Consider the following 11,087-nt stretch of genomic DNA (forward strand, 5'->3'; position numbering starts at 1 on the left):
TGATATAAAGCACTTGATTTTAACCAAAAAAACTAGAGATGATTATTTATGTTTTCCCCCAACTTGCTGTAGAACTCTCATCCCACATCCACAACGATGGATAATCTTTCATCACTCATCCCACATGTCACTTGTTCCATGACCCCCTCCCCAAATCAAATACTTTTTACTACTATCCACTATTCTCTACTCTAAATATTTGTGTTTTGCTTACTGAATTCAGAGTGAGATTAGCCCACACCTCGCCCTTCCTTCTCCAGTATTCTCCTTCAGTACAATGTTTAGTGAGTGACCGGCTCTGCTCTTGCCCTCCCATTGTGCCCTTCGTATGACAAATGTTGCTGTGACCTTCATATTGATCTCATAGTGCACTTGGCAGTGCATAATGGACGATCTCTAATACTGCAGCCATTGATGAGATATATGAAGAAAATGGCTTGTTTCACAAGTCTGAGATTATGACGGGTTCTTAAAATGGGGTGAACTACTGCAGGTCTAGGTTGTTCTCGTGGATGGGATATTGATGGACATTATTGTATATCAAAGAAAATAATAACTCAGAGTGCAGTAGCACTAGTGGAGATAACAAATTATGGAAATCATTTGCATTTAACAGGCAACCGTATACAAAATTATTTTAGAAGAAGATCTATTACACAGCATCTCTGCAGGCAAAGTAAAGAACTGGAGCAAATACATTGAAGATTAAGTACTGCACCTCCGGAGAGACAGGTACCAGCAAGTCTAAGGACCATTTGCCGTCACTTTTGCCAACCCCAAAGATTTAGAAAGAAAGCTGCCACTTTTATAGGAATGCAAGAGCCACCTGATTTATTAGGGACATCATAATGATACTTCTGAACTTATTGGCCCTGTGTTAAAGGCGCTAAGGATGGCCACAGTAAACAAATGTAATTAAATGTCATATCGATCAAAGCCACATGATCATTTCTATGGATCTGAATTGTATTCCATGTGGGTTCTTGTGAAATTATATTTGTATGTCAGAATCAATATTACCTGGGATAAATATTGCACCATAAACGTAATTGTTTAATTCCTAGGTTTGCGCTATACAAATAACACTTGCAGACATAACCAAACAGGCATCTCAGCTTTAGTCAAGCAGCTACGTTTTACTGAATTCGAGCATGAGAGATGAACATCAGAGACACTAAAACTAACAGCAAAATTTGGATTTCAGACTTCACAATACGGAACTTGAAACCACTAACAACACAAAAGAAGTCCATGACATCAAGGTTTTTTTTTTAATCTGACATCACAAAAGGGTTTCTTAATATAACAACATGGTTTTACGACACAGCAATGGGATTCAGCTATCAAAGGTCTTTCAGACATCACAATATGCCTTCCTACTAAGAAACAGCGCTCTGACTTCACAATAGGTCTTTTTCACATCACAATAGGGCTTATAATAGCATAAGACTACTTAATTCCATCTAAATCAGGCGTTTATACGTCACAAGGCTTTATGAATCACATAAGAGATGACAACAATAAGGCCTGATGACATAATCTAGCCTTATAGCGCGCTTCTGAGGGCTATACCAGTTGCTAAAGGCCCTGAGCCAGTTATAGGAGACCGAGTCGCATACCTATAACGAGGGGGGGGCCCTTTAACAACAGGTATACCCCAAGGCTAAAGGACTATAAGAACATTCCACACGATGAGGGTAGAATGCTCTAAATTACAAATGCAGAAAGACAGAATTTGGAATGTTGGCGCAAAAGACTTATACATGCCGTTATAAACCCGGAGCACAATATTATGCTCGATGGAACTCTCAACATTCCAATGTTCTAATACAAATTTGCACTTGTACAATAAGGGTTCTGAAAGATCACTTTGGATCATTGGATCTTCCCGACAATAGTATACCATGATATTACACTGGGGCTTCGTGACATAAACACAAGCATTTCTGACTTTAGAATGGGGATCGTAACACCAGAATAGAACTGTCTGCTAATACAATAGAGCTTTCAAGGAACACAAAAGGATTTGCTAGCATGACAGCAAGTAATTCTACCATCACAAACAGGCTTCATAACAGTGCTGCATGTTTGGCACCAGTAAACGGGGATTTGTAACATCACATAATGCCTCCCTGACATTAGAAATGAGCTTACTGACATCGCAATGGGGTCCACACCTCTCACTCTGTTTTTCTAACCTAACAATTTCATTTTCTAGCATCGCAAAAGGGCACTGGACATTCCAGAGTAAGTTCATTAACTTAACCACATCGATGCTGATGACGGAACCGCTCCGTCATCAGCCGCGGTGGCGCTGTGCTGATGACGGAGCGGTTCCGTCATGGCCCGCCCGACGTGCCTGAGCGGCGCTGATTTCGCATCTGCGCTGCGCGTTCTATTGAGCGGGCGGGGCCATGACGGAACCGCTCTGTCATGAGCACAGCTCATCCGAGGCTGGTGACGGAGCGGTTCCGTCACCAGCGTGTGAACGTGCGCGCCCCCCCCCCCCCCCGCCCTCCTTAGCGCTGCGACGAAATAGCAACGCAGCGAAGGAGTTAAACCAAAGGCGGTTGCTACACAACACTTGTTCTGATGAAAATAGCGGGGAGACAAGTTATCATATACAATTCTCAACGACATCATAGGAAGTGATGACACAAAAGAGATTGTATGTCCTTATAATAATCTGACTTAAATCAAGGACCTATTGAACAAAAACAACACATTTGCTTACTCACACAGAAATGAGAAAAGAACACATTTTAAGTTTTACTTTTCATAAATCAAATGCATTGTTTCCACTTATCAAAGTTAACTGAACTCAGAAATGTTTGAAAGTGACAATATTTTTAAATGCACATATGGATCCTGGTCAATTTATGTTTAAACTGCATTTAGCTGGAAAACTAAATATGCTGGGCTAGCTTTTTTAAGTATTAATTTGTCATTGATACACATTTGTTTCCTGCTGGTGTTTGTTTCTAGCTTCCAAGCACAAAAGTGCTTCTCATTTGCAGTTAACAAAAGGTTTGATGGTGTGAAGGTGTCCTTCAAATAAGAGGGGGAAACATTAGCTTTTCTGGCCCATTCTCATAAATAAAATGGATGCTGCTAGTGGGAAGGTGGTTTGCAAACATTCAGACGCCCACTGGCTCAAGTGGACAGATCTACTGGGAACGACATTCCCAATCTTATCTTAATTTTATCATGATCGTTCCAATACTTCTTGTTGAACAACAATGGCCCCAGAACCAATAATGCTGACCATGTGGCTGAAAGGAAAGGTGGGGGTTCGCCTGAACTGTGAAGACAAGGAAGAGGCTGATAGTAGAAAAAACAAGCCTTCTTGCAAGGGTGTCTGCTATCTGAAAGAAATGTAAAGGTATGCAATTGGTTAATCAGCAAATCCAAAGGCCACTTGGTAGTCAGAATGTGGATTGATTTTGATGGGAGTCACTTGAAGCTTCATGGTGACAAAGATTTATCCTTTTTGAGAAATAATGCAAGGGTGTCATCAGCTGAGTTTGCCCTCTGTACTGTTTGTTTGCATATTAGTAAAATTTCAATTTTTATAGGACTTGTTTTTATCTTAAACACTGAATCTCTTTGCAAATTTTACAGCTCCCTATCAGTTCCTCTGCCCACCCATCACTACGATTCTGCTACCCTCCTCGCACTCAACCCCGGAAGGAACAACTGTCAGCTGTCCACAACGAACACCACCCACGGACAGTTCTCCTGCCGTCACTGCAGCCAAACCTTCACCACCCTCCGCACATCCATGGGTACTGCCCCACTTCGAATGCCAACACCACCAAAGCACTGAAGTGCATCCTCATCAACGTGCGCTCCCTCCACAGACACAGTGATACAAAAGGGGGATGATGGACGGAGCGTTTGAGCAAATCAAACACTCACCCCCAGTCAACTGATCTGGGTTTAATCCATCACCATTCTTTAGCTCACTCAGCCACCCCAGTTCAGTCATGGCCGTATGCAAATCAGTCTGACACTGTGCCTCATGGGAACAGTCCAGCCCGAACTGCCAAGCCATGTCTTCCCTGGACCGGAAACAAGCATCCTGGGACCGGTTTCGGATTCATAATCCTCATCTGCCAGGCTATCTTGAATCCAGTGGCCAAGTGAGCAAGGGACTCACGTCTGAGCATACCCTGCCAACTTAGAGCGAACAAAGCGATACAAAAGGGGGATGATGGACGGAGCGTTTGAGCAAACCAAACACTCACCCCCAGTCAACTGATCTGGGTTTAATCCATCACCATTCTTTAGCTCACTCAGCCACCCCAGTTCAGACATGGCCGTATGCAAATCAGTCTGACCCTGTGCCTCATGGGAACAGTCCAGCCCGAACTGCCAAGCCATGTCTTCCCTGGAACGGAAACGAGCATCCTGGGACTGGTTTCGGATTCATAATCCTCATCAGCCAGGCTATCTTGAATCCAGTGGCCAAGTGAGCAAGGGACTCACGTCTGAGCATACCCTCCCTCCACAGACACGGCATAGAGATCTGGGACCTCCTTGACACCCTCAATCCAGACGTTGCGTTCTTCAAGGAAACCTGGAACAGCGCCTCCTCAGCTCCGACAGCGCCACGCCATCCCTGACAGATACAAGATCCGGAGGAAGGACAGCCCCAACCACCCATTGGAGGAGGACTCCCCATCGCACACAAGAATTCCCTCTGACTCTCCACCTCCACCACTAGTGACTATATCCACAACTGAACACCTTCACTTCCAGGTCCAGATCAGCCCTGGAACCACACTTCGAAGCACCGTCGCCTACAAATCCCCCGGACTTCGCGGCTCGTTCGCCACTGCCATCACTGACCTCATTGCCCCCCGTGCCATCGCCTCCACGGACTACATACTCATCGGAGACCTGAACTTCCACCTCCACAACCCCAGCAACCCCCAATTCCGCCACCCTCCTGGACAACCTCACCAACATCGGACTGAAACAGCTCGTCACCACGCCTACCCACAAGGCAGGACACACCCTCGACCCCATCTTCGCAGGAGGAAACAACATCCGCTTCAGCCACACCACACAACCGCCTTGGCCTGACCATCACTGGTACATTCCTCGTCAACAAACCCACGCCACCCAGACCTGCACCCCGCACTCCACTAAGAAAAGAGCCAAGTCACTGAGGAGGAGCACAACTCCACCCTCAACAACGATGCCCCCACCACCTCAAACGACGCCAACCTTGCAGCCAAAGAACTCCACAGATGGATCTCCAACTGCGCAGACGAGCTTGCACTGCTATGCAACCCCGACAGACAGTGCCCCAGGAAGGCCACCTGGTTCACCACTGTACTCCAAGAATCCAGACGCACCTGTAGACATCTTGAGAAGAACTGAAGAAACAGCAAAACGTCAAAAGATCGCGCCACCTACAAGAACGGCATGACTGAATACCACCAACGCATCAGATCCACCAAAAGGACCTTCATCCGGAACAAGATCCTCGCCAACTCCAGCAACTCCAAGGAACTCTTCAGCGTCATCCAGGAATTCACCAAGCCCCCCAGCGAAACCACAGACATCACCCCATACCAGGAACTCTGCAACAAGCTCGGCTCTTACTTCCATCTTAAACTCCAGGGCTTCTACAACAACTTCCAGGACCAGACACCTGACTCCGAAACCACTTAATATGCCAGCAAGAACAGCCAACTCACCATCTCCTCCTGGACCCCAGTCACCACCGAAGAGACCATTTCAACCATGAAAGGCATCCACTCAGGAGCCACAGGGATCACTGCCCACGCACTTCTTCCACAGAGCCACCACCCCCATCACTCTTTAACTACGACACACCATCAACGCAACTCTCGAGACCGGCATCTTTCCAGATGACTGGAAGCGAGCAGAAGGCAGACCCCAACTGAAGAAGCCCTCAGCAGATCCCACGGACCTCAAGAACTACCGTTCCATCTCCCTCCTCCCCTTCGCGGCCAAAGTCACTGAGAAGACCGTCAACGCCCAACTAACAAAATTCATTGAAGAAAACTCCATCCTCGAACCCTCCTAATCCGGATTCTGCAGCAACCACAGCACCGAGACCGCTCTACTCGCCGCCACATCTGCACCCTCCTCGACCTAGGACACACCACAGCCCTAATCGTACTCGACCTCTCTGCAGCATTTGACACCGTTTCCCACCGCACACTCCCCGCCAGACTCCACGACACCGGCATTCAGGGTACCGCACTCGACTGGATCTGCTCCTTCCTCACCGGCAGAACCCAAAGAATCTGACTGCCGCCCTTCCTCACCGAAACCAACTGCGGAGTACCCAAGGATCGTCGTTCAGCCCTACGCTCATCAACATCCACATGGCCACCTCGCCGTCGTCAGACAGCATGGACTCTGCATAGTATCCTATGCCGACGAAAACCAGCTCATCCTGTCCCTCACCAAGGACCCCATCACCAACAGACTCAAATTCCAGGAAGGAATGAAGGAAGTCGCATACTGGATGAGCAATAGCTGCCTGAAGCTCAAGTTGAAGCTCAAGTTGGAGAAGACAGAGGTCCTCAGACCCTCTGCATGGGACAACACCTGGTGGCCCACCGCCCTCAGCAGCCCTACAACCCCCACGGACTGCGCCCGAAACCTCGGCATCGTACTCTACTACGCCCTGTCCATTACCCAAAAGGTCAAAGCCATCGCCTCCCGCTGCTTCAACACCCTCCGCATCCTCCGAAAGACCTTCAAATGGATCCCCCCCAAATTAAGGAAGAGCGTCACCCACGCACATAACCAGCAGACTGGACTACGGAAACACCCTCGACGCCGGGATCAACAGGTCTTTGCTCCCCAAACTCCAGACCATACAGAACACTGCAGCCAGACTAATACTCGGCATCCCTCGTCACGAACGCACCACCTAACACCTGCGGAACCTCCACTGGCTCCCCGTTGTGAAGAGAGTCACCTACATCATACTCACCCATGCCTCCACAACACCGTACCCCATACCTTAATGTGAGAATCTCCTTCCACGTACTCAAGAGAAAACTTTGATCCGCCAACCTCGCCAAAACCCTGTGCATTCACAGAGCCGGAACAGGTGGAAGAGCCTTCTCCTACATTGTGGCCAAGACCTGGAGCGAGGTCCCGAAAAACATCAGACGTGCGTCCTCTTTGAACATCTTCAGGAAGACACTCAAGACCTGGCTCTTCGACTGAACGGAGCTGCTAACCCCCCGCCCCCTGAGACCTTCCCTGGTGAGTAGCGTGCTTTAAGTTCAATTTAAGGTGTGTGCATTATACTATATATGTAATTACCTAAAGGTGAAAAGTCAGCAAAATATTTGCAGAATACTTTCTTCTTTTTAGCCACATGTCTGGCCCTCCCCCAAACTCGCCGATCCCCACTGCACTCTGGATCGTTGTTTACATACTTTTTATTTTATTTTCATCACATGGTCATAATAGTCTGGGAAGGAAGGCTGGAATTACGTGGTCGGAGTGTTAACTCAAAGGACAACGGCACTGCTATCCCTGCTCACAAGGAGAGCTGCAAATTATATAAAGTTAGAGAATCCATGTGACTTCACATGCTTTCCAGAGTTTCCATAAGGTACCATCATGAAAATTGCACTTGTTTCTCCGGTCCGCTCTGCAAACTCATCATGTTTAGAGCTTGACTTAGGGGTGTATCCATATAATCTAGAGAGAAAAATGTACGAATGAGCCAGTGAACCTGCATACCACAATAAAAAGTCTCCAAAACACTTAAGGGCATTATATCTGTTGCCACACAAGGTCTGTAACAACGGGGACGGTTGGATGCTTTCTGCCTGATTGCTGTGCGCGGTGCTTTACTCAGGGCAGTCTCTAGGGCGGTGCGATCGGTGCCACCGCACCGGGCGCTGACTTGGGATAAGGGCGCAATTGTTGCAAGTATATTAACATTTTAAAATAACCTGCTGACGTGTTCCTGGCCTCCAGCAATTTTCAAACATCAATTAAAATGTCTAGATAACTGCTATGATTAATCGTCTTCCTGGAAAGAGAGGAGGTTTATCTAACGGAAGTCTTGATTCATCCAAAGGTAGCGCACTGGGTTATAATGCCTGCTGCTAAGAACGTGTACCATGCAGAGAACAAAGTGCATGTAATGTAAATAGGTCTGTGGGTTACTGCTTCTGTAAGAGAGCTCCTTTTGTTACTTGTGGTATGTAAGTCAAAATCCGAATATAGAGCAATGAGCTATTAACTGTCATCAAACAGCTGGGTGTAAACTGAAAGTATTATGTTAGAGCAATATGTTTTGTTGCCCAGTCTTTCATTATCCTAATTTTGACAAAAGAATTAATTTGGGTACAAATCAATTCTTGTTATTAACCCGTTGACCGCAGCGCGAATTCCGCTGAAGTGCTGGCGATTTAATCAGTGGGCGGGGTACAGACGGCCACCGACACGTGGGACGGCCGGGGGCCTTCAACAGCACCGACGGGGTTAAAGAGAACCCCTAAATACTGTGTTACATTTTAACTTCTGAGTTTGTGCTTTTCCAGAATTAGGACTCAAACTATATTGCCCTCCAATATCGATGAAATGTTACTCCTACACTACACTTTGTAGTCCTGTCTGATGTAACATTTCCTATACACTGATTTACACACAGTCTGTGCAATGTGTGTGTGATGTAAAGTGCTCAGACACCTTACACTGGTATGAGTGGTGCTATAAAACGAAATGAATCCGAGAGACAGTGGTTCTGGAGACTTGAGGGGCACTGTTAAAGGGCAGTGGTGAGGGAATCAGTTAGAGGCTGTCATCGGTGGCGGGGGGAAGGGGGGCGCCACCAGAATTAAAGCCGGCCCTGGCTTTAGAAAGGTGAAAGTATCTAAGACGTTAATTGCTTTGGTCCAAAGCCAGTGCACTTATACTCCCACCCTTTAAATAAAGCTCCACATTCTGGGTCTTTAGACTGCTACGCTCTTGCAAATGATTCACCCGACAGGGCTCCCTACTTCTTAAACTAAGATTGGCTTGCTCCAGCAAGAATGTCGGGACAGTGGGGAATTCCCACCCGCCTCTCTTAAAACAAAATACCGATGCGCCAAGGTTTCTTCTTACCCCCGTGAACGAGCTAAAAGCAACAACAACTCTTACTCCTCTCTGTTTCTCTCCAACTTCGCTACAAATCGGCGCCACCAGCCTCACCTGGCAAATCAGACGCACAGAGAGGCAGCGAGCTGAAAACCCGAGAAATAGAAATAGGACTAACAGGTCTACTACTGAAATGCTGTCCCATGGCGGCCATCTTAGCCTTGTGACCATGCAGCAGTTGTAATAAGCACTTGAGCGCTGGGGTACATTTCATAATTTGCCAGCAATGTCTTCTGTGATTCCGAACAAAGAAGCTTATGAATTTGTGATATGTGGTGTGTGAGTACATGCGTGAATGAAAGCGTGGCTGAGTGCATGAATAAGTGAATACATTTAAACGAGGGCTTCTTGGATAGTTAGTATAGAAGAATGCATGGATCGTGGAAATAAGGGTGAACGGATAGTGACTTCTAAGTGCATGAGCAGATCTATGGATGAATAAATTAGATAATGAGAGTGCATGGATTGAACAAATGAGTGAGCAAGAAGATGAGACAATTGATGCTTATATACATAGCTGCGAGGGTTTCAGATTGTTTATGTGACATTTTTATATTTTCAGTGTTCTAAGGAGTGACATTCAACAAGTACTGTGTTACACTTTCTCGTGAGTAAAATCAAGCACCGAAGACCAGAGAATCATTTCAGTATAAAAAATGACACTTATTTGAGCAATCTGAAACCATTAGAAGATCTTAAAACTGCTACAAACCACCAGAAATGGAAGGGCAGTAGTGGCACAGCTGTTATAAGAGAGGCATGTCATTTAAAGATACTCAGCACCACCTGCTCAGCTGTCCCAGACTAAGAGCACTCAGCGAGAGGTCGGGCACCTGTTAAAGTTCTACTGCCAGGGCAGCAACAATTGCTGGGGGCCCGGGCTGGGGCACAGGCAGGAAATGTAACATCATGCTGTAGCCTAAGTCGGACACCTGTAGCAGGTTGCAGATACAGCTATTGGGATCCTGGCTTAGGCAGCCTGTGTCGACTGGGTCTCCTGGCTGCTCCCTGGAAATCGATCATATGAATGCAGCATCGTTTACATCTGTAGGCCCTCTAACCAGGTCAGCCAGGATTACTTCAGAAGCCATCCCAGAGTCATTGGATGATTATCCAACTACTCTAGAAGTCATTTTCACATCCTCAGACATCATCAAGCACTTAAAGTCATCAGCAGAGTTTAGAAACTTGAGCTTGATGACTTGAGAATGACTTGAAAATGAGTATCTGATTACTTCATAAGGTGTGACTAGTGCTGATGATTTGAGGATGACTTGAAAATGAGTATCTGATGACTTCATAAGGTGTGACTATTCCTGATGATTTCAGAAGGATTTAAGAATGAGTATCTGATGACTTCACACAGTGTGACTATTCCTGATGACTTCAGGAGGATTTAAGAAGGAGTACCTGTTCCTTTCCCAATTACCTGTTCCTATCCCAATTACTTGTTCTTATCTCAACACCTGTTCCTATCCCAATTGAAAACACCCATCCTAAGAATGTTTTTACCACCTGTCAATCCTGAAAAGCATTCTGATACCTTCACAGGTCTGGTTTGCGCTCTATAAAACGTTTTTGATTGGAGTGATTTTTTTTTTGCTACAACTATTGTTATCTAAAGGTCCATCGTGTTCCTCCAAGTGAACTAGAACCACAGCTCCCAGAATGCATAGGTTCGGTTGTCAAAGGAAAGTTTAGGATTGAATAAGAAATAGAGCAGACGGAATCTTAACCAGGTCAATTAACCAATTAGGTGGATGGGTGACAAAATATATGTAGCTTTTAAAAATTATGAACAAACCAGGAAGGGTTTAGAGTCATAATAGCATTATGGGCCCTACTTATGGACTGGTATATTGTTAGAGTCTTGAACCACGATCTAAGTCGGAACCACTGCAACTATGTGGCAATGGAAGACCAAAGTATGCATC

General features: G+C 46.1%; 1 protein-coding gene across 3 annotated transcripts in view; it reads right to left on the reverse strand.

Annotated features, from left to right (window-relative positions):
- FIGNL1 (fidgetin like 1) overlaps window positions 1-9,228 on the reverse strand; it is a 51,703-nt gene extending 42,475 nt beyond the window's left edge. Inside the window, exon 1 of one of the 3 annotated variants that reach the window (XM_086964965.1) lies at window positions 9,157-9,228. The gene's annotated coding sequence lies outside the window, so the exon portion shown is untranslated. Of the gene's footprint in view, window positions 1-9,120 lie in introns of all 3 variants that reach the window. The other 2 variants (XM_086964966.1, XM_086964967.1) reach the window with 2 other exon arrangements.
- Window positions 9,229-11,087: the final 1,859 nt, after the last annotated feature.

This window comes from Lissotriton vulgaris, chromosome 4_1, assembly GCF_964263255.1.
Source record: "Lissotriton vulgaris chromosome 4_1, aLisVul1.2, whole genome shotgun sequence".
Lineage (NCBI taxonomy): Eukaryota > Metazoa > Chordata > Amphibia > Caudata > Salamandridae > Lissotriton > Lissotriton vulgaris.